The sequence below is a fragment of the Neofelis nebulosa genome, chromosome 13 (assembly GCF_028018385.1).
Source record: "Neofelis nebulosa isolate mNeoNeb1 chromosome 13, mNeoNeb1.pri, whole genome shotgun sequence".
NCBI classification, from domain to species: Eukaryota; Metazoa; Chordata; class Mammalia; order Carnivora; family Felidae; genus Neofelis; species Neofelis nebulosa.
The window spans coordinates 90198812-90217578 of record NC_080794.1 but is presented as its reverse complement, the minus strand read 5'-3'; the positions used below and the strand labels follow the sequence as shown (position 1 = coordinate 90217578).

Here is an 18767-nt window from a genome sequence, read left to right as displayed (position 1 = left end):
AGAACAGGAGGGGCGCCGCTCAGGGCAGAGGCAGCAGTGAGGACTTGCCGACCTCAGGAGGGAGGCAGAGGGAAGCAGGGCGGGTCTTCAGTGAGGGGAGGGCCGGCTCTGGGGAGCACCTGGCCCCCGAGGCATCGGCGTGACTCAGTGGAAGCTTTCAGACTCCGCACCACCACTGCCGGGGACGAGGGGCCTCCTCACTGCAGGGACCACCTGAAGCCGGCTCTGAGGTCCCCGAAGGCACCTTCTGTAGCACGCTTGCAAGGGCCTGCATGCGAACCGGGCAGGACGTCGGGCACTACCAGGGCGGGGATTATAAGATGTACGTGTGGCCTACGCTGATGTGCAAGTATCGTTGGCTGCATTTGTCCCCCACCGCCACCTTGCCCACCAGGGAGAAAGCACGTCCCCTGAAGTCTCCCACCACAGCTGTGCTCGCCCCACCCGGGTCTCTGAAGCCAAGTCAGGGTAAGGAGAGGGGGAGAGGGGAGAAATACGCTGGGCAGGCTTCAGGGAGGAGATTTTGCAGGACGTTTTGAGAGGTCTGGAGGCCAGCAGGCATGTAAAGAAACCAGAGAGTGGGAAGAGAATTCTGTGTCTCCTCTACGTTTTTCTGAAAAGAGCAAGTTAAGGAATTGAAATATTTGGACATAAATTTTCAAAAGCGATCTGGAGCCCTGCTCTGTGACGGCTGCGTGGGCCTGACATCGTCAGGTTGCTGGCAACCGATTTTATGTAACCGTGCATCGAGTCTTGTAAAAATAATTCTAACAGAAGATTTTAACTAACCTAGCTGGGAATCAAGTAAGTTAGGGGCCTAGATCACAAGTTCTGGACAAACAGGGCATAAAATGCACCTTGTTTCTCCCATTTTGAATCTGACCAAGCCCTGAAGCCCTCAAGAGTTACCTTCTCGTCTCAGCTGCTTGTAGCGGGGGGGATTCTGGCTCCTGGGGGGCAGTGGGAAGTAATGGCGAAATCATTAACCTGCTGTCAGGATCATCATCACAATGAATGTTTTAAGTGTCTTTCAAAGCCTGTTCACTGGGGCGCCTGGGTGACTCAGGCAGCTTAGCATCTGACTTCAGCTCAGGTCATGATCTCCTGGTCCGTGGGTTCAAGCCCCTCATCAGGCTCTGTGCTGACAGCTCGGAGCTCGGAGCCTTCTTCAGATTCTGTGTCTCCCTCTCTCTCTCTGCCCCTCCCCTGCTCGCACTCTGTCTCCCTCTAAAAGTAAATAAACATGAAAAGAAAAAAATTTAAAAGCCTGCTCATGACCCTCATCTGTAGGCATGATTATTATGATTATTATTGGCATTTGTCACATGGGAAAATCAAAATTCAGAAAGTTTATGAGATTTCCTCAATCTGCCAGCTGTTAGAAGAAGCAGGAATTCAAACCCAGGACTAGCTGACTTTAAGGACCTCTGTGCCATCCACAGGACATGGTGTTTGTGACACCACCTCTGGGGGAGTCAGCCTCCCTTCACCCACCTGACCGAGGCTCCTGGGGGCACACCCAGAATCTGCTGGGGGCGAATCCCACGCACTTAGCAAAGATCAGGCAAACAGATGAGGCTAACTATTTGCTGATGGATGTAAGGCGTTATTAGACATGGGGGGATTTTAAAGCATAGGGAACGGCGTTTATTTGCTCATTACATTGACTTCATCACAAATTGATTGGCGGTGCTCCAGCAAAAAGGTAGATACACTTCATTAAATGCATATATTAGCCGCTGCAATTATACACACTATATTACTCAACCTGAAAATTGCAATAATTTATTTTTTATTTAAGCACTTTCTTGCCGGAGCTATCACTCTTGAAAGGCTTGCAAATGTGACTAGTTTGTAATCATCTAAACATATTCCCACTTTAAATGTACAAATGGAGTGACTTTTTTGTTTTTTAGAAGAAACAAATCACCGAAAAGCCAGTCTCCCTAAGAATTTAGACTGTGCGTGAGGACTTCCTTTCTCCCCACAAACGTCCTTTTCTCGGAGTCCTGCAGAATGCAGCATTTCAGTGTACCGGAGCCCGGTGCCCGCTGGCCCTTCCCAGCTTCCGAAAGGACCCACGTGAAATCAAGCAGCAGGGCACAAGCTCGTGGCAGGAGAGCCTCAGAGGGCGGAGCTCCACGTCCACAGAGTCTGGCGAAATATAACCAGAGAGCCACGAAAGATGCCACTTAGAAAGTATGGAGGACAGGGGCGCCTGGGTGGCGCAGTCGGTTGAGCGTCCGACTTCAGCCAGGTCACGATCTCACGGTCCGTGAGTTCGAGCCCCGCGTCAGGCTCCGGGCTGATGGCTCGGAGCCTGGAGCCTGTTTCCGATTCTGTGTCTCCCTTTCTCTCTGCCCCTCCCCCGTTCATGCTCTGTCTCTCTCTGTCCCAAAAATAAATAAAAAACGTTGAAAAAAAAAAAAAAAAAAAAAAAAGAAAGTATGGAGGACAAAACAGCCCCCAGATATCAAACAGTCTAATAACTAGTGAATGTTTTCAAGAGTTACCTTTAAAAGAATCTCCAGTCTCAACTTTTACTCTGGTCTCCTGGGCTTTCAGCTACCAGGATACGTTAGCTTCTCGGCCCTAAAAACACCAACTTCCCAATCATTTAAAGTCACTTCCCCTGACTGGAGTCTAATGAGTCACAGTGCTGACTGCAGAGGCAGAGGAAGAAAAAGTGGAGGATGGAACAGGGACCCAGAGGAGATGGGAGGGGTGAGATGTGACCCCCCAGAGAGGAGGAGGTCAGGCCACCTTCCCTGCAGCCCAAAGGCAGAGAGGGGTGGAGCAGGGGGCATGGCCCCTGCTGGAGAGGACGTGGAAATAGCTGGAAATAGTGGTTGAGAGGGTGCCAGATGGGTCAGGATCTGTGGTGCTGAACTTGGCTCTCAGAACCCAGAGCTGAGGACAAAGAGCTATCAAAGTATCAAAAACTTGAACCACCTGCAGATGACCGGGAGGCCGATGGATGGAAGGGATTGCACCGGCTCCGCCCCTGCTCCCCTCCAGGCCTCCCCTGCCCGGGCCACTGATGCAGCCCAGAGACAGCAGGCGCAGGGCACCGGGACTTTGGAGCCTGTGCCCTCTGCCTCCAGTGGGGGGGTGGGGTGTCCTGCCTGCCCCCAGAGCAAAGAGAGTGACACAGACCTGGCTCTGGGCTGGGAATGTAAACAAGGGTTAGACCAGGCTTTTATTTACTTACTTACCTACTTACTTATTTATTTATGTTTATTTAATTTTGAGAAAGAGAGAGTGAGAGAGACAGACAGACAGTGTGAGTGGGGGAGGGGCAAAGAGAGAGGGAGGCACAGAATCCAAAGCAGGCTCCAGGCTCCGAGCTGTCATCACAGAGCCTGACGTGGGGCTCGAACCCACAAACCGCGAGATCATGACCTGAGCTGAAGTCAGACGCTCAACCGACTGAGCCACGCAGGCGCCATAGACCAGACTTCTCTAAAGGCTGACTCACAGCCTCCTGCTCCCCCTTAAACACAGAGGAGAGTGTGGTGGTCAGTGGGGCCCCTGCTCTGCCACCTCTGGGTGAAGTGGACACCGTGGGGTGGCGCTGGGCTGGAGCAATTTTGCTACCCCATCACATGGGTGGCACGCTGGTCAACGGGATCCAAGGAGCAAGGGGCTCGGGGGGAGGTGAGAGGCACAGGATGAGGGAGAGCTGAGTGGACCTCCCACAACAGAGAGGGGAACCTGGAGGGGCCCTGGTGTGATGCTTCCAGGACGTTCCAGGGGGCATCTGCCAGAGAACAGCTTTGGGGATCAGCCATTCAGAGAGAACGTGCCAGAGAAGCAGCCACAGCCAACAAAGTACTTTGACAGCACTCAGGTGCCTGAGGACACATGTCCCTTCCCACCCTGACATAGCGTGGACCCAGGAAGACGAGGGACTGGACCACACACCTCCTTCTCACTACAGGACGCTGGAGCCTCAGAAGGAGAGTAGATAAGATTGGAGTTCAAGTTGGACACACTTGGGCTTTTCAATAAACAGAAGTGACCAGAAATCTATGGAATCCTGTCCGGATGACAGCAGGAGGCACAAGCAAGAAGTGACACACCGCTCAAGAGCATTCTCGGAAAATACCAAAGTCACTTTGTGTCCGTGCCCCACTGCATTGCCAAGTCAAACACTAGCGTTTGGATCATTGGTGAATCACAGTGGAAAAGAATGAAGACAGGTAAGTAGAGGAATGTCTACCTGTGCCAAGGGGCCCATGAGACAGTAGGAGCGCCAGTCAAGAACCGTAGGATTTTTCTTCGGCAAAGCTGGAAGCCCAGGTGGGCATAAAGACGGCAAACGATGTGTAAAATTTCCTTATAAACAATAAACCATCATATAAGCAGCTTACAATTATGTCTATTTTCTTCTAAGTGCAATACCTTGAAGTCAGTTACACCCCGGTGTCTGGTGTTGACTTTCCATGGATACGACAAAGGACAGATTTAGCACCAATCGTTCAAAGCCTCACATGTTCCAGATGAGTCAGGATCTCCCTACACGTGTCCGGCTACACTCTGGTTTGTCTAAGGGTTTGGGGGCATTGAAGGCAAGACAATACAGAGAATAGGAGCCAGACCGCAATATCTCAAACCCTGTCTGCCACCGACTCTGGGTGGTCTTATGGAGGTTACAAGTCAACACTGCTCTGCCTGTGCTCTGAAAAATAAATTTTTTTTTGAGAGAGAGAGAGAGAGAGAGAGAGAGAGAGAGAGAGAGAGCGCATGAGTACATGTGAGTGGGAGAGGAGAAGAAAGAGAGGGAGAGAGAATCCCAAGCAGGTTCCACACTCAGCACAGAGCCCAGCGTGGGGTTCAATGTTATGACTATGAGATCATGACCTGAGCCGCAATCAAGAGTCGGCCGCTTAACCCCCTGAGTTTCTCAACTTCATATGGAAACACAGCTTCAAGCCCCCACTCCCAACAGGAATACCACCACGATGCTACAGAGAAATCCTGGAGCTACCTCTCCCCCCAAAGCCTATTTACACTGCAAGAGAGCCCCATCCATGGACAGGGCTCAGTTACGGGACAGAGGACGTTTTGGCCACCTCCTTCCTATTCAGGGCAGATCTGTGGGCCTCTCCCCATGTCCACTGCTGTGTCTCTCTCAGTGTCAGTGCAGGCAGTTAAAGTGTGCTGTCCACTTTGCCTTGACGGGGCATCACAATATACTCAACCCTCCAGCACTGACTCACTCAGCGGGTTCCACAACCCAAATGGAATAATCTAAGTTGGGTAGATGAGCACATTTTTTGAAGCCTCCATTTTTGAGTGCCTGCAGTTGAGTACAGCAACCCGGACATCCATTTGTCAGCTAAAAACCTGCAACTGAGAGGGAAGACAGAGAATGTTTTGCTCAATTTAGAGTCTACTTGAAATTAATGGAGAATAAACGTTCCAAATTCAAACCTTTCAAGGGACAATTTCCATTAAGCCCGAGCTCAGCTTCATTTCTGATCCACTGTTGCAAGGAGTAACAGCTGTTAGGGGCTCTGTAACTGCGATCAAACCACGGAGGCCATAAACTTTGAAAAGAAAACTCTCTTTCTGATGGTCACCGGGAGAAAAGAGAAGTGAATGGCACATTTGATGAAATCTGATCACACCGTGAAGGCCCGCCAAGTCCTCGAAGCTGCACTAAAGGTCACTGTGTGGAGATGCGAACCCATCAAACTACTCCCCCTCACTCCCCTTCCATGGGCAAGGCAAGCCTGATGAGGCAGATGAGTGGTAAGGGAGTGAGGGGGAGGAGAAGCCCGCCCCAACAGGTCTGCTGTGGGCAGAATGCAACGGGCACTGTGAGGAGGGGCCAGAGAGGACCTCCTTCAGCCTGTAGGCCTTTCAGTTGTCTGGCTCCTATGTCCAGGGCAGCCCGGACTTGAGAACACATGACCAATCAAGCTCACACACTCCTTCATACAAGTTTACAGCCCCAAAAGTAAGGCAGACAGGGGGCTAAATACTTGTACAAAAAAAAAAGTCCCTTTTATGGATGGCAGCTGCTATCATACCCGAGCAAATTCTGCATCAATGTATCCTAGAGAATGTCTGCATCATTAGAGACTGCTCTGTTGTGTTGTCCATGGGCCGGAGTGGACAGGAGGACAGCAGACAGGGGATGAGAGCAACAGTCCAAGCGGGAAATGAGTCAGCTGGGGTGGATAAAGACTCCCAGGACATGGAAATAGACCATCAGATGTGGGGGGATGGTTTCTGGCCTCGACGATGATGGCCCATGGTGCCCTTGCTGATATGGAATATTCTACAGGAGGAAGAGAGAAAGACTCTCCTAATATGCTCCCTCTACGAGTCCCTCCCAGACCAACAAAACCAGACGTGACCTGCTGGTCTCCTAACAATGTACACCACATTTCCTGCCTCCAATACAGTGAGTACCACACACACAGATACTGTAGTGTCACAGGGGAGACAGCAGCCAGCTGTGTCCAAAGGGATAAAAAGTCAAGAAAGATAAAGACTAAACCTTTCTGCTGGATTTAGCAACATGGAGGACGTTGGCTGCCCTAAGAAGGACGTTTTGGTGAAGTGGTGGGAAGAGAATGGAGGTAAAAGCCAGCTGGACAGCACAAAGGAAGGAACGGGAAGGAGAAAGGACAGAAGAGAGTGAGGATCTCTTCAAAAAGTTTGGCAGCAATGAATCTTCCTGAGGACAGGGACCGTTACTTTTCCAGAGTCTGTCAAAGTACCAGGCACATGATATGAGGTGTATAAATGTTTGATGGATAGATGGATGAATGAGTGAATGAATGAATGCCTTTCTGTGGAGGCTCAGAATAGGAAGAGATCAAAACCAGGTGGGCAGGCTGGAAGGGCAGGAGACTGAGCGGAAGTGTGGGCCTCAAGGGGAAAGCCCTGGAGATGGTCACGGCTCCAAAGACGATGTTCTGTAGGAGCAGGGGAGATATGGGGCATCCCACACAAAAGAAGCCGTAAGCCCTCAGTCGCTACATGGGAGGTGAGCCTGAATATGCTGACTGAGTCTAGACTGGAGAGCCTCGCTGCCACGCCGAAAGTCCTCTACTTACTTCAAGAGGTCATGGGGAAACATCCAAGGCCTGTGAGCAGAAGACTTCACAGTAGGTCCCACACAGACGGCTCAAATGAGGACATAGGCAGGGCAGGAGAGGGACTGCAAAGAAAACCCATGTTTCCTGGAGTTGAGGCAGAAGGAGCTCAGCCAAGGACATGAGGACAGGGGCTGGGTAAAGGGGCCGTGCTTCATCAACCAACTGAGTCTTCCTGGAGGAGGCTCTTTTAAATGAGCCTCAGAAACTTACAGCCTTGAGATCTAACATCTGATCCGGTGTCTTGCTGGATGCTGATGGGCAGAGCTAAGACTTAAGGTCCTGTAGAAAATCTGAATATAACCTCCTCCAAATTCCAGCATCAGGAGAGACACAGCACACGTCTAGGATGAAAGTAGGTTGTAAGTCCAAAAAATAGTCATTACTGTCCAGGGAGGGTATGTTTTACCAGCTCAGTAAATGAGATCCAGAGGGACACAGCCCCTGGGAGGGTGGACGGGGCTGTTCCTGTGAACATTCTAGAAGTCTCTGGCAGCTCCCGAGTGAGCAGCCCAGGAGAACAGGAAGAACTAATGCATCTACAGAGAACACACCATGAAGGGAGAGGGGGAAAGTCAGGGTCATAGGCCTCAAATGTGGGATTTTAGCCTTGAAAAGAGAAAGAGGTCGTGACTTCTAACTTCAAGTGCAGATGAAGTTTTAGGGTAGGAGAATTAACCAGGTGATGCCAGAACCATCATCCTTGAGTCCTAATTCCATAGCATTTTCCACTCACCAGGCGAAGGTACGGGCATAGAAGCACTTGATAAAAGTTGGATGGAAAATAAATCAGTATGAGTTTTTTAAAAATTACAGACAGGTGCATCACCAACCACATCCACCATCCCATAGCTCAGAGGCTTTTATGAGGCGATCCCGCCATTAGGTCATCCGATGCCTGACTCATTCACTGGTCAACAACGCTGAAACCCTCTCCTGGCTGAGGACCACTTCTGGACCCCTGGGCTAAGAGTGAATTTTGACCCTTTGCTCTGCGAGACTTACTCTGTTCACAGATCCCACTGGGGCTCACCATCAACACAGAAGCTATTACCCAACTGGAATGGCCCAAGGGCTTTGGGGACCAACAGCACTTCCCCGTTGATGTGCACATCTAGCAAATCCAGAGTCTCATTTTTCATAAAGATGTACAGGATCAGGATCTTCCCAAATTATTTTCCAAAAGAAATTAGTATGCAAATAAATGCTCTTCCTGCTGTAACTTTACCAACTTTGATTTTGAAGCAGGTGGCAATCAGTTTGTATTTATTTTGGGAGAACAGCTTGGACTTGATGCTACTTCCTAAGTACCTTGTACCCTCCGAGGAGACATGTTCAACTTCAATGTGGTGATGATATGATTTAGCTAGAAGAGCCACCTCTCCTAATTAGCCTGATTGGAAATTCAACAAAACTTGATGCACCACTCACTAGGGAAATCCCTCAGCATAATGTTTGCAAGCATGCAAAACAGTCCCAGTGACAACGTGCAGAGAAAAACCACAGCCTCCTGCCCCAGCTCCCAAGTCAGACCCTCCCAACACCTGTCTCCCAGCCGCTGTGCATGATGACCAGGCAAAAGTGGTCCCCAGCACCCTGGACGGACCTGCTGTCGGGTGTCAGGGTGCTGTGCCCAGCCCAGTCCTGCTGGGAACGAGTGCCAGATGCAGGGCTCCTCGTTTTCAGATAGGTCAGAACGATGTCCCAGGTTCCCCACTCTGTCTTCATGGTATTTTCCTCTGTCACACCTCTCACAACTGTAATGAAACTATGACTTACCTAATTATTTGATTAATGTCTGCCTCCCCCCACCAGATGAAGGTCTGTTATGCCAGGGACCTATCCCATTATCCTCGCACTAATGAACGTCGTGTCTGACATAGAGACATTCGATGGAGAGTTGGTGAATGAATGAATCAATAAATCAACAAATCGATGCTCTACAGTGACACCTATTTTCTCTTCGTTTGGGGCATTCGGTTTTGAAGAACACTGCTGGAGTTACCGGAAAGAACCGGAAGCGGCAGTGGCCCCCTCTCTTTGGCAGAGTCATGCATATCAGAACAGGATCACGATGGAGTCCTCTTACAGCCTGGTGTGTCTGGATCCCACGCCATCGGATCCCAGCAGGGCTCCATGACAGTGAGCCCCAGACGCATCCCAGCCAAGATATATCTGCTCCTGGGTCACCATGTGGGGTGACAGGTGGGCTGGCCTCCCAGGCTGATTCTGAATTGCACTGGCCCCCACGCCGCCTCCCTGCATGGAGGGCGCATGCGGCACAGAGAGCTGTGTGTTCCCTGTGTTTATAAAGCAGTGGACGGGTCACAGGTTTGCGTGGGAATTACAGGTTTTAGAGCTTAGCAACTGAAAGATGCAGAAAGACCTTTTGTTACCAAAATAGAAAACAAAATGCTGATTTCTTTCCTCCAAAGAGAAAAGGCTGTTTCCCAGAGATCGCAACATGAGGGCAAGAATCATCTTTGGGTGAGTTGGAAATGGCTCTCTGTCCCAGGAGTTTGGGCAGGTAATTCGCCCACATGTGATAAGCCAGGAATGCTCTTCAGCCGCGGCGAGGGAGGATGCCCACAAACTTGCGCTGATTGTCACTGAATACCTCCCGGACGCGTGGCCATCCATGAGGGGCTCAAAAGCGGGGACGTGGTACCATCTGTATGGCACGAGGGAAGCCCCACACTCAGGACCGCGGAGCAGGCTGAGTCCTCCTTACGTCACCACACACCTGCTTCCTACGCCCTTCCTTCTTCACGCCCCCATCACTCTTCCCCCACCTCCCAGAGGGAGCCCCACTGTCCTGTGCATGAGGACCGCAGGGACGAGAGACAGCCTTCAGGCTCTGCTCACCCCTCTGCGGAGGTAACAAATCACGTCCGTCCGCCCTCACGCAGGAACCCCACAAGCCACTCCCACTCGCCCAGCTGCTTAAGACGTGAGAGTCCATAATGCTCGGAAGGAGAAAAATATGTCCTCGGTAAGAACAACAGTTAATATTCACAAGTAAGAAATCACAGCACAGTACTGAGAACTTAATAACAGGAGGTTAATAACCATAAAACACTACGATCCATTTTCCTGTGGGGCCAAGGAAACAATTCCAGCTGTTCACAAGCAATAGCCTGTTTCTAGGAGAAACCCAGACGGGGCCAAGACGTCACACTCCCGTACTGGCACCCGCGTGTGTCACAGGCACGGGCCTCCAGCACAGCTGTGCATGGGGCACGTATTTGGGGGGGTTCGAATTTTGCTTGCGCTACAACGCAGACAAAACACAAATACAAAACAGGAAAAGATAGGAGAATGGCTGTACGTTGTCAAGTCAACATCAATGACGGAGTTTTGTTAAATTACATTATTTCCAGGTTTCTAAGTATTTTCAACAACCCAAGCGAGTGTCGTGAGGATGGTCTGGGCCCCTTCCCGAACCCCCCCATGCTGCTTCTCTGGTTCCACTGCACCCCTGACCTCTGTGTGCTGGGATGCTTGGCTTTCTTTCTCATCAGTGACAAGTCTTTTCAACCACGTGGCAGTGAGTCTATTCTGTGCACCTCACATGTGGAAAAAAGTTATCATAATTAAGGTGAAATACTGCAACAAAGATATGACTGATTGTTAACAAACCCACTAGAATGCTCTTTTCCAAACGATTGATGTGGTCGTCTGGAAAGCTGTGGTCCTGCCCTTTACTTCAGGTGGATCGTGGCCCTGGGAGGGAGGCTTGGAGCTCCAGAGTGGAGAAGGGCTGGGCCCGAAGGAGAGTGATGCCCATGTCAACAATGCACGCATGTGAGTTATTGAGGCACAGCTGGCCAGGCTTTAAATCCCCCTGAAGGTCATTCCAGAAAGACATTTGTAGAATGAGATGCCTCGATAAAAATTCAAAACCCTCTTAGCTGTAAGGGCTCAGTACATTTGATAAATATAGTCTTGTTTTGCACAGGGTCAGGAGGAATTGGTCGGTGCACGCTTTCTGGGCACACACACAGAGTTCTCTCACGCGTGCACACACACACCAAAGAGAAGTTCGCATCGAAGTTGCTTCCCAAAGGGATTCCTGCAATACTCAGGGTGAGAGTGTGGGGCCATCCTCGGGGAAGGTCACCATCGACTCCCCATCTGGCACTTCTTCACTTGGTTGGAAGTTCCCGTTCCTACAAGCCAAGGTGGATTGATGGGGCACAGCCTCTGGCAGTGGGGGAGGCTCACGCCAGCTTGGGGCGCTCTCCTCATCACAGCAAACTAACTCCAGGGTGAGCAGGTCCTTTAAACAGGGCTTTGCCGGAGGCCCCACACGTTGGGCAGGGCACAGGGCCACCAGCCGCCCCCTGAGGCCACAGCCACAGAAGGAGGGCCCAGAGGCCCAGCCCACGGCACTGACCGGCAGGCACTGGTGGGCGCCTCTGACCTCTGCACCAGGAACGCAGACCACGGGCAGGTACCACCATCCCGACGCGGCTGGAAGGCGGAGTCTCACAAAAACCACAAGGTGAGTGCATAGCGTTTAAGGAACTCAAAGTACAGCACTGCAGTAGGCACAGAACGCTCCTCCAGGGGGACAAGGAATGTGAAAGAAACAGGGTGGGCGCAGGGGCCTTCCGCATGTCCTGGTCTACCCTTCACACGCCACGTGGGCACCTGCCCGGGGAGGGTCAGGAGCAGAGAGGTCCTGAGCAAGCCGGGCCCGGAGCAGTCTGGGTCTCAGGGTAGGGAGAGCAGAGTCTGAGGCCGGGGACACACCGAGGCTGGAACAGGGGAGACGGCGGGTGCGCCTGGGTCCAGCCTCGGATGCCGGCCGCAGGCCCGGTCAGGTGACCGGCTCCCACAGGTAGAGCGGGTGCAGGGAGGCTGGAACCCAGGGAGCGGGGAGGGGGTGGGGGGGCACAGAAGCTCGTGGGCCGATCACCACGTGGAGCCAGCCAGCTTCTCCCTGCTTACTGCCGATGCCGCAAAGCGGGCAGGAGGCCAGGGGAGCGCGGGGCTGGGTGCAGGGGTGCAGAGAGCCGAGGTGAGCTGCAGGGCAGCTGTCAGGCACCTTCCCAGGAGGGAGCAGTGACGAGGACACGGGGCTGGGATGCTTATCCTCCACGTGCCCTAGGTCTCCACGTCTGAAGGGCAGCAGACCACGTGCGTCTGGTTCCTCCTCTGGGATACACGTCGTTAATGGGGGGCGGGGAACCAGGGCCCTGAGATCCGCTGCAGGGTGGGCCCCTCGCTCACCCCCATGTGGGTACATGCACACTCACACAACACAACACACACACATACATGCGACACAATGTGCACACAGCACACAACATACACGCGACACACAATTTACACACACCACACATACACATACAACACACACATATACACACACACCAAACCCACACAACACACATCACAACATACACACAATATAGAACACAATGTGCAGACAACTACACACAACAAACAACACACACACACACACACACACACACACACACACACAACACGACCCCGTGTATTCTGGGACCATGAAGAAACTCAAAACAAGACACAACCTGCGCGGCCACCCCCACCCCGCCTCCCCGGGAGGAGCACGCCCCCAGCCCCAAGTGTGGGCTGCACAGCGACTTCCTCCAAGAGCTCGGTGAGGAAGGGGAGAGAACCTGGGGGTACTGGGGACACGGCCTCAGCCAGGGGATGCAGGTCAACGTCGGCAGTGACTGGTCACGTGGACAGGACGGCCCGTGGCTACGACGCGGTGAGAAGGCACTTCTCTCTTCCTTCTCAAAACACATAATCCCAGCTTGACCGCAAACAAAACGTGGACGGCTCCCCACAGAGGGCCTCTGTCCAACCTGCCCGTCCCGAACCCTTCCAACTGCCAAGATCAGCAAAAATAAAGGAACACCAAGAAACCAAAGTGGAGCCAAAGGAGACCTTTCCTGGGACTGGAAACACACACGAGATGAAAGCTAAGGAGACAGGAAGAAAACGCGCACTGTCGTTTGTTCTAACACACCAGCGTCACGGTCCGTGGTGACGAGTGTGCCGTGGCCGTGTCAGATGTCAGCCGTCGGGGACCCTGGGTGTCACGTGCTGAAACACTCCGTGTGTCTTGGCAACTTTTCTGTAAATCTCCAACCATTCTGAAGTAAAAAGTCTATAAGAAATTCAAATAGAATTAGGTCGCGTTGGCCACGGGAGCTGTTGGAAGGGCTGTGTTCCTTCCGCCCTTCAGACCCCACATCCTCTGCCTCCTCCGTCGGGCAGAAGCGCTTGGGGCCCGCAGGCATCATCCATTTGCCCATTCACCCCTTGGAATCTGCAAGCTGAGGCGTTGGTTAGAAGTTCAAAAAGCAGAATAGGCTGTAAATTCTGGCATAATGTAAACAGCACCGTTTTAAAATAAAACTATCACATCATCATTCATTGTATCAGTTGGAATAAGAAAAGTGAGGCATTCCATACCCACGGTCACCATTTCAAAAATTCAAGAACAGGTCCTTCAATAGCAGAAAATCTTACATGTTTCTTTTTTCTTCCACTTAAACCTGTATTTCCGAGCCACTTCTTCCACAGGATTTTGTCCCGAAGGGATCAATGTTTACGCTTGAGATTGTGTTATTCATCATCCTATCGTACTTCTCTGCTCAAGAATATTGATATGAAATATATATCTACTCTTTATTGCCAGTGACCATAGACTCTAAGTGTTAAAAATAATTTTCTTCTGGATTGGATTTTTCTACATTATTACTGGCATAACAAATCAAAACAACATAAATGTTATCTGTATTTCGATAGATACGTATTAAGCGTAAAAATGAAATCTCAGTAGAAGTGCATCTTCGATGGAATGGATGTGATTTTTCCAAATGGCTCATTTATCCTGCAATGATTCCATTACTTATTGCTGGATTGGGGCTGGGGTCAAAGATTGATTCTATTTCCATTTATTTTCTGTAGAGGTATGAGCTGAGAAAGCGTCACCTCGAGCACAGAGATGACAAAGAAGCTTTGTTAAGGCTCTATCACCCTAAGTGGCAAACTTCCTCCAAGGGATGTGCAAAGACATTGGGTGGATGAGCTGTAATTATCTATCAGGCTAACACTTCTGCCAGGTCAACAACTAGCCTGGGTCTTTGTTCGATTTTGTCTTGAAACTGGGTATTAGAACCATTTCACTTGCAAAATGAACCCAGCTCACTCCTTAGGAGCATTTGTTCTCCCAAAAGTCGACAACATCTCAGGTTACTGTGACTGTTACTGGCCTTCCTACGTGGGTGTGCACTGAGGTGACACCGAGGGCAAGAGTGTTTACCTGCCTTTACTGTGCAAGGGTGTGGAGAAGGGCAGGCGTGGATGGGGAACAACAGGGTACAGGTAAGACGGGTCAGGTTTAGGAAGGATAGGAAGTAGGGAATATGGAAACCGATTTCCCCAAAGGGCCTCATGTTCACAGACACTCCTCAGCCGTCTTCCTGAGCCCCAGCGCACAGATGCTGAAAATCCATGGACCTTAGGAACAGAATGCCCTCGGGAGCACTTGGACTCCAAGGACACAAGGCTCCGGGAGCACACAGAGCCCCAGAGTGCAGTGACACCAGGAATACACGGTCCCCAGAACCACAGGGACTCGGGAACACACCGCCAAAGCAACGAGCTGTTGTTTTGCAGGAAGCTAACACCCTCCGAGGCCTTCAGAGGACTTTCCTGCTGCGCCATTTGGGAGGTGAACCCCCAGAAGCTGACAAGTCTGTCATCGAGAAGACAAACAATGGGGAGCCCGTCTCTTGAGTGGCTGGACGCGCCTGCACAAGTCCTGCTGGTTACGGCTGGCCTATGGCGGGAAGTGGGCCCGGAGGCCAAGTGTGGAGGACGCTGCTCGCTGAGCAGGTGTAGCGCCCGGTGTCCCGTCAGTGAGCTCACGGGTGCGGGCAGAGCATTCCCCAGCCTCGCCCACCCTCCGCACAAAGGGGAGCTGGGAGGCACCCCCACCCGGAAATAGTCGCCAGGACTAGGCCACCGTGGGAGAGATAAGCCGCTCCAAGAGCAGGCAGCGGGCACACCCGGGAGCCAGCTGGCTTGGCCCGTCTCAAATCCCCAGTCCTCACGTCTCCCAGCTGCCCAGCCGTACGCCTGAGTCCTGACCCCTCGTTTCTGCACGCCCAGGGGGCAGCCCTGAGGCCGTCCACTGCTGCTCCACAAAGTGCTGTCCTGGAAGCCAAGGTGACCATGCCAGCTTCCCTCTGGTGCCCGGTGTGCAGAGAGGAGGGTCAGTCAGCCTCTGGGGCAAAGAGAGGGCCGGCTCTTAGGGAAATAAGACAGCGGCCCAGAAACTGCCTTTCAGAGAGGGCGAAGGCATTCTAGAGAGTTCCTAACTGCAAGCAGCCACGACGTCTCTGAGTACATCTGATGCAGCAGAGAGCAGGAAGGAAAGAATGTGGCGTCCCTGGATCTCCAGAACATTCTCCCCCAGGCCCAGCGTGAGAGGCCTCGATGGAGGGGTGCGAGGCTGGTTCCAAGGGTCCCTGGTGAGATCACAGATTGGGGTTGGGGGAATCAGGGCGGCAAACGTTACCACCCTGGGTGCCAATCCCTGCCCTGAGACTCAGTGAGAGCAAATCACTAAACCCCTCAGCCTAAGCGTTACCGTCTGTGAATCACGGAGACTCCTCCGTGCTGACACGTGATCAGAGCCGGTGCCCCTCTGGCACTGCCCCGGGCTCTCCGTGGGCCGACACACGGGCACTGGTACCCTCAGCATCACCCCACCTCTCGTCGGGAGCCCGCACTGGCCAGTCTGGATGACTCAGCTAAGAAGAGTACAGCAGAGCCTCAAATGCGTGTTGGCCAACAGTCCCAACACTTGCTCTGGCCAGGGTTCTGGTGAGGATGCGGCATGTCCCAGCCCCCAGGGGCCAACGCCTTCTGCAGACCCTGAGGCAGGGCCAGGAGGAAGCCCGGGCTCCAGAGGGCAGCCTGCATCGGATCCTGCCCTGGAGGAGGCCGGGATGTGCTCTAAAGGACACACCCAAGGGACAAGCCTAGGATTTCCACTCCAGCCTGGACAGAGGGCTCCGAGGGCAACTGTTTTCAACACCTAGGGCTCGGCTCCCCTTGACTTACGGGGGCAGCGAAATAATCACCACATAAGTACGCTGTGCGGTCAGCAGTGTTGCTGCTGAACTAAAACGTGGTCACAGTGCTGGCTTCATGTGACAGAGGGACAGACGCAATCTCGTCTGCTGGGAGCACACCCAACACAGGCAGGATGCGCGGCCCCCATCCAGCCAGAGGACGGTCCCCTCACCGGCCCTGGGGCACACACAGAGCCGACTTGCCTTATCCGGCGTGATGGGTCCTTGAACACCGTGTGCTGGAGGCACGGAACCACCACTGAGAACAGCACAGGCCTCAGGGAATCGGTGCCATGCATACTGCACTGGACTCTGGAAGGTCTTCCTAGGCTGACAGTAGCAGCCCAGTTTTTATGATGTCCCGTAAGCTCATTTTTGCAATTTGACGTAGCAGGACACAGAACGGCATTTTCCATTCTAGTCGAGCTACAAAGCCCGTAACTGCTGCTCTAAAAGCTACTGAGGCTTTGTGATACTTCCTTAAAGAACCAAAGAGCAATTATCGGCAAAAAACAAAAACACGAAAAGCAGTAATTTTATGTGTATCAGTCCCTTGCTACAGAGGTCTCTTAAAAAGGGGGGCGGGGGTGCAGGGGGAGAACTGTTGGATCATATTTCCTTTGTCTTGTGTCCGCGTGTCCCTACACACTTTGCAACCGTCTGTGCCATAAACATGGGTCTGGACTGCTAAGTACTCTGGCTGCTTTGCAAGGCTCCCTTGGAGTCGAACATCGTAATTAAAATTCACAGCAGATGCTACTGAAAACATGTAATCTATGCGCAGAGGAAAAACAGTGAAACAAAGAAATATACCAGGCCTGGTAAATTGCTAAAGAAAATTTTCAAATAACCAAACACGCACACACACAGAACGGGAACAGCAGCCCAGAACCCCTCGATCAACGGAATGAAAGATCCATCTTGAGGGAACATGCTGCGCCCCCCCCCCCTGCCCCCGACTCCACTCAGACGGCCAGGACGAGGCACCAGGGAAACTGTTTTGCTCCCTCCTCCTTCACTCCTGCAAGGGGCTGTGTGCCCTGAGAGCCTCCCTTGTCTTTTGCCAGCCATCAGTCCAAATTCTAGAAGAAAATGTGAAGATCTGGCGGTTTCCTCTTCCCTCCAGCCATCTGACGGCGGGCAAGTCGCTTCCCTGACTCCTGGGAAGGTGCCCTGCATTCCCAGGCCGGACAGCCCAAGCCAGGCAGCGCCCCAAGGCCCTTACGCTCAAAGGCTCCACTCACAGGTGCCCCCCTTCACAGCCCTGCCCCCCTTCTCCCACCTCCCAGGTCCTCACCACTTGGTGATGACACCTGGTGAATAGGCTTAGGCAGCCAGGGCCAATGGCATGGGGCTGGGGAGGCGGCAGGGAGATGGCCCCAGAGGACCCCTTGCAGGTGGCTGCAGGGTGGTCGGTCCCTCCACAGGCACTGATCCAGCCTGGAGTCTGACCCCTCGTGCGTGTCCTGAAGGTGGAGGCCAGAGCCATAAAATCCAGGGACTCCAAAGACATGCCCAGCCCTTCCAGAAACAATATCTGACCATTCTAAGAGTTTTGCCGTAATGCTTACATAAGTGCACAGGTAATCCCTAAAATCCACACACGTCTATTCAAATAGATGCTCCGAGATCACCTCATCAGGAAGCCTCCCCGTCCCACAGAGGAAAGAGCAGTGCCCACCATCTGCCGGCCCAGCTGCAGACCCTCCCCGTCATCTGGCATAGGATATGCTGACCGGGAACCTGTGTGGCCACGTCCACCTGAAAGTGAGCCCCAGCGGGGTTCCACCAGGCCTGTCACTGTGCCCTCAGAGCCTGACAGTGCTCAGTAAACATTCACAGACAGACAGTCCAGACCCCCCCCCCCCCCCCTGCAAACCCTTCTTCGTATTTCAAGACCCGTGCATGCTTTCTAGACTATACCAGTACCCAGGGCATGATTCTAAGGATACAGTGGGACACTGACTAGCCCCTGGTTCATGTCACAAGTACAAACCACCCTTAAGGTTCACAAGGGCGGGTCACCTGTGGGCAGGTCCATCCTGGTCTCCCGGGGCTTTCCGAACGCCAAGACTTAGCACAGGTTCATGATGGCAGCCGGGATCTTGTCCTGACAACCACTCAGTCTCCCCGAAGTGCCTCTGCGTCCAACCGATCCTCCTCTGGCTTGCTTAGAGAAAAGGATTTTTCTCAGGCAAATAATGGTATCCCCTCTTGCTGGAGGTTCAAAGAGCTCTTCTCCCTTCAAAAGGCCCTGTTGTTTTACCACCAGCTCCTACCGCATGCAAATGCATCTGTGAATAGAGATACAGTCGTGGAGGATAATTGAAATTTCAAAATATTAAGAACTTAAGATTTTTAGGGATTTGGTTTTATAATAGAAACAAATAAAGGCTTGCCATATTGGCAAATAAAAGCGGACAGTTAAGAAATGAGATTTGCATACCAAATATTTTTCATTATGAATTAATCGGCAGCAAACTGTGCTCCAAGCCGGCCCATAACGGGAAGGGCAGGTGTTCACCCG

General features: G+C 52.3%; 1 long non-coding RNA gene across 1 annotated transcript in view; it reads right to left on the bottom strand.

Annotated features, from left to right (window-relative positions):
- Positions 1–18530, bottom strand: part of LOC131493586 (uncharacterized) — a 65979-nt gene extending 47449 nt beyond the window's left edge. Inside the window, exon 1 of the long non-coding RNA XR_009252766.1 lies at positions 18266–18530. This is a non-coding gene — a long non-coding RNA (uncharacterized LOC131493586). The remainder of the gene's footprint in view (positions 1–18265) is intronic.
- Positions 18531–18767: the final 237 nt, after the last annotated feature.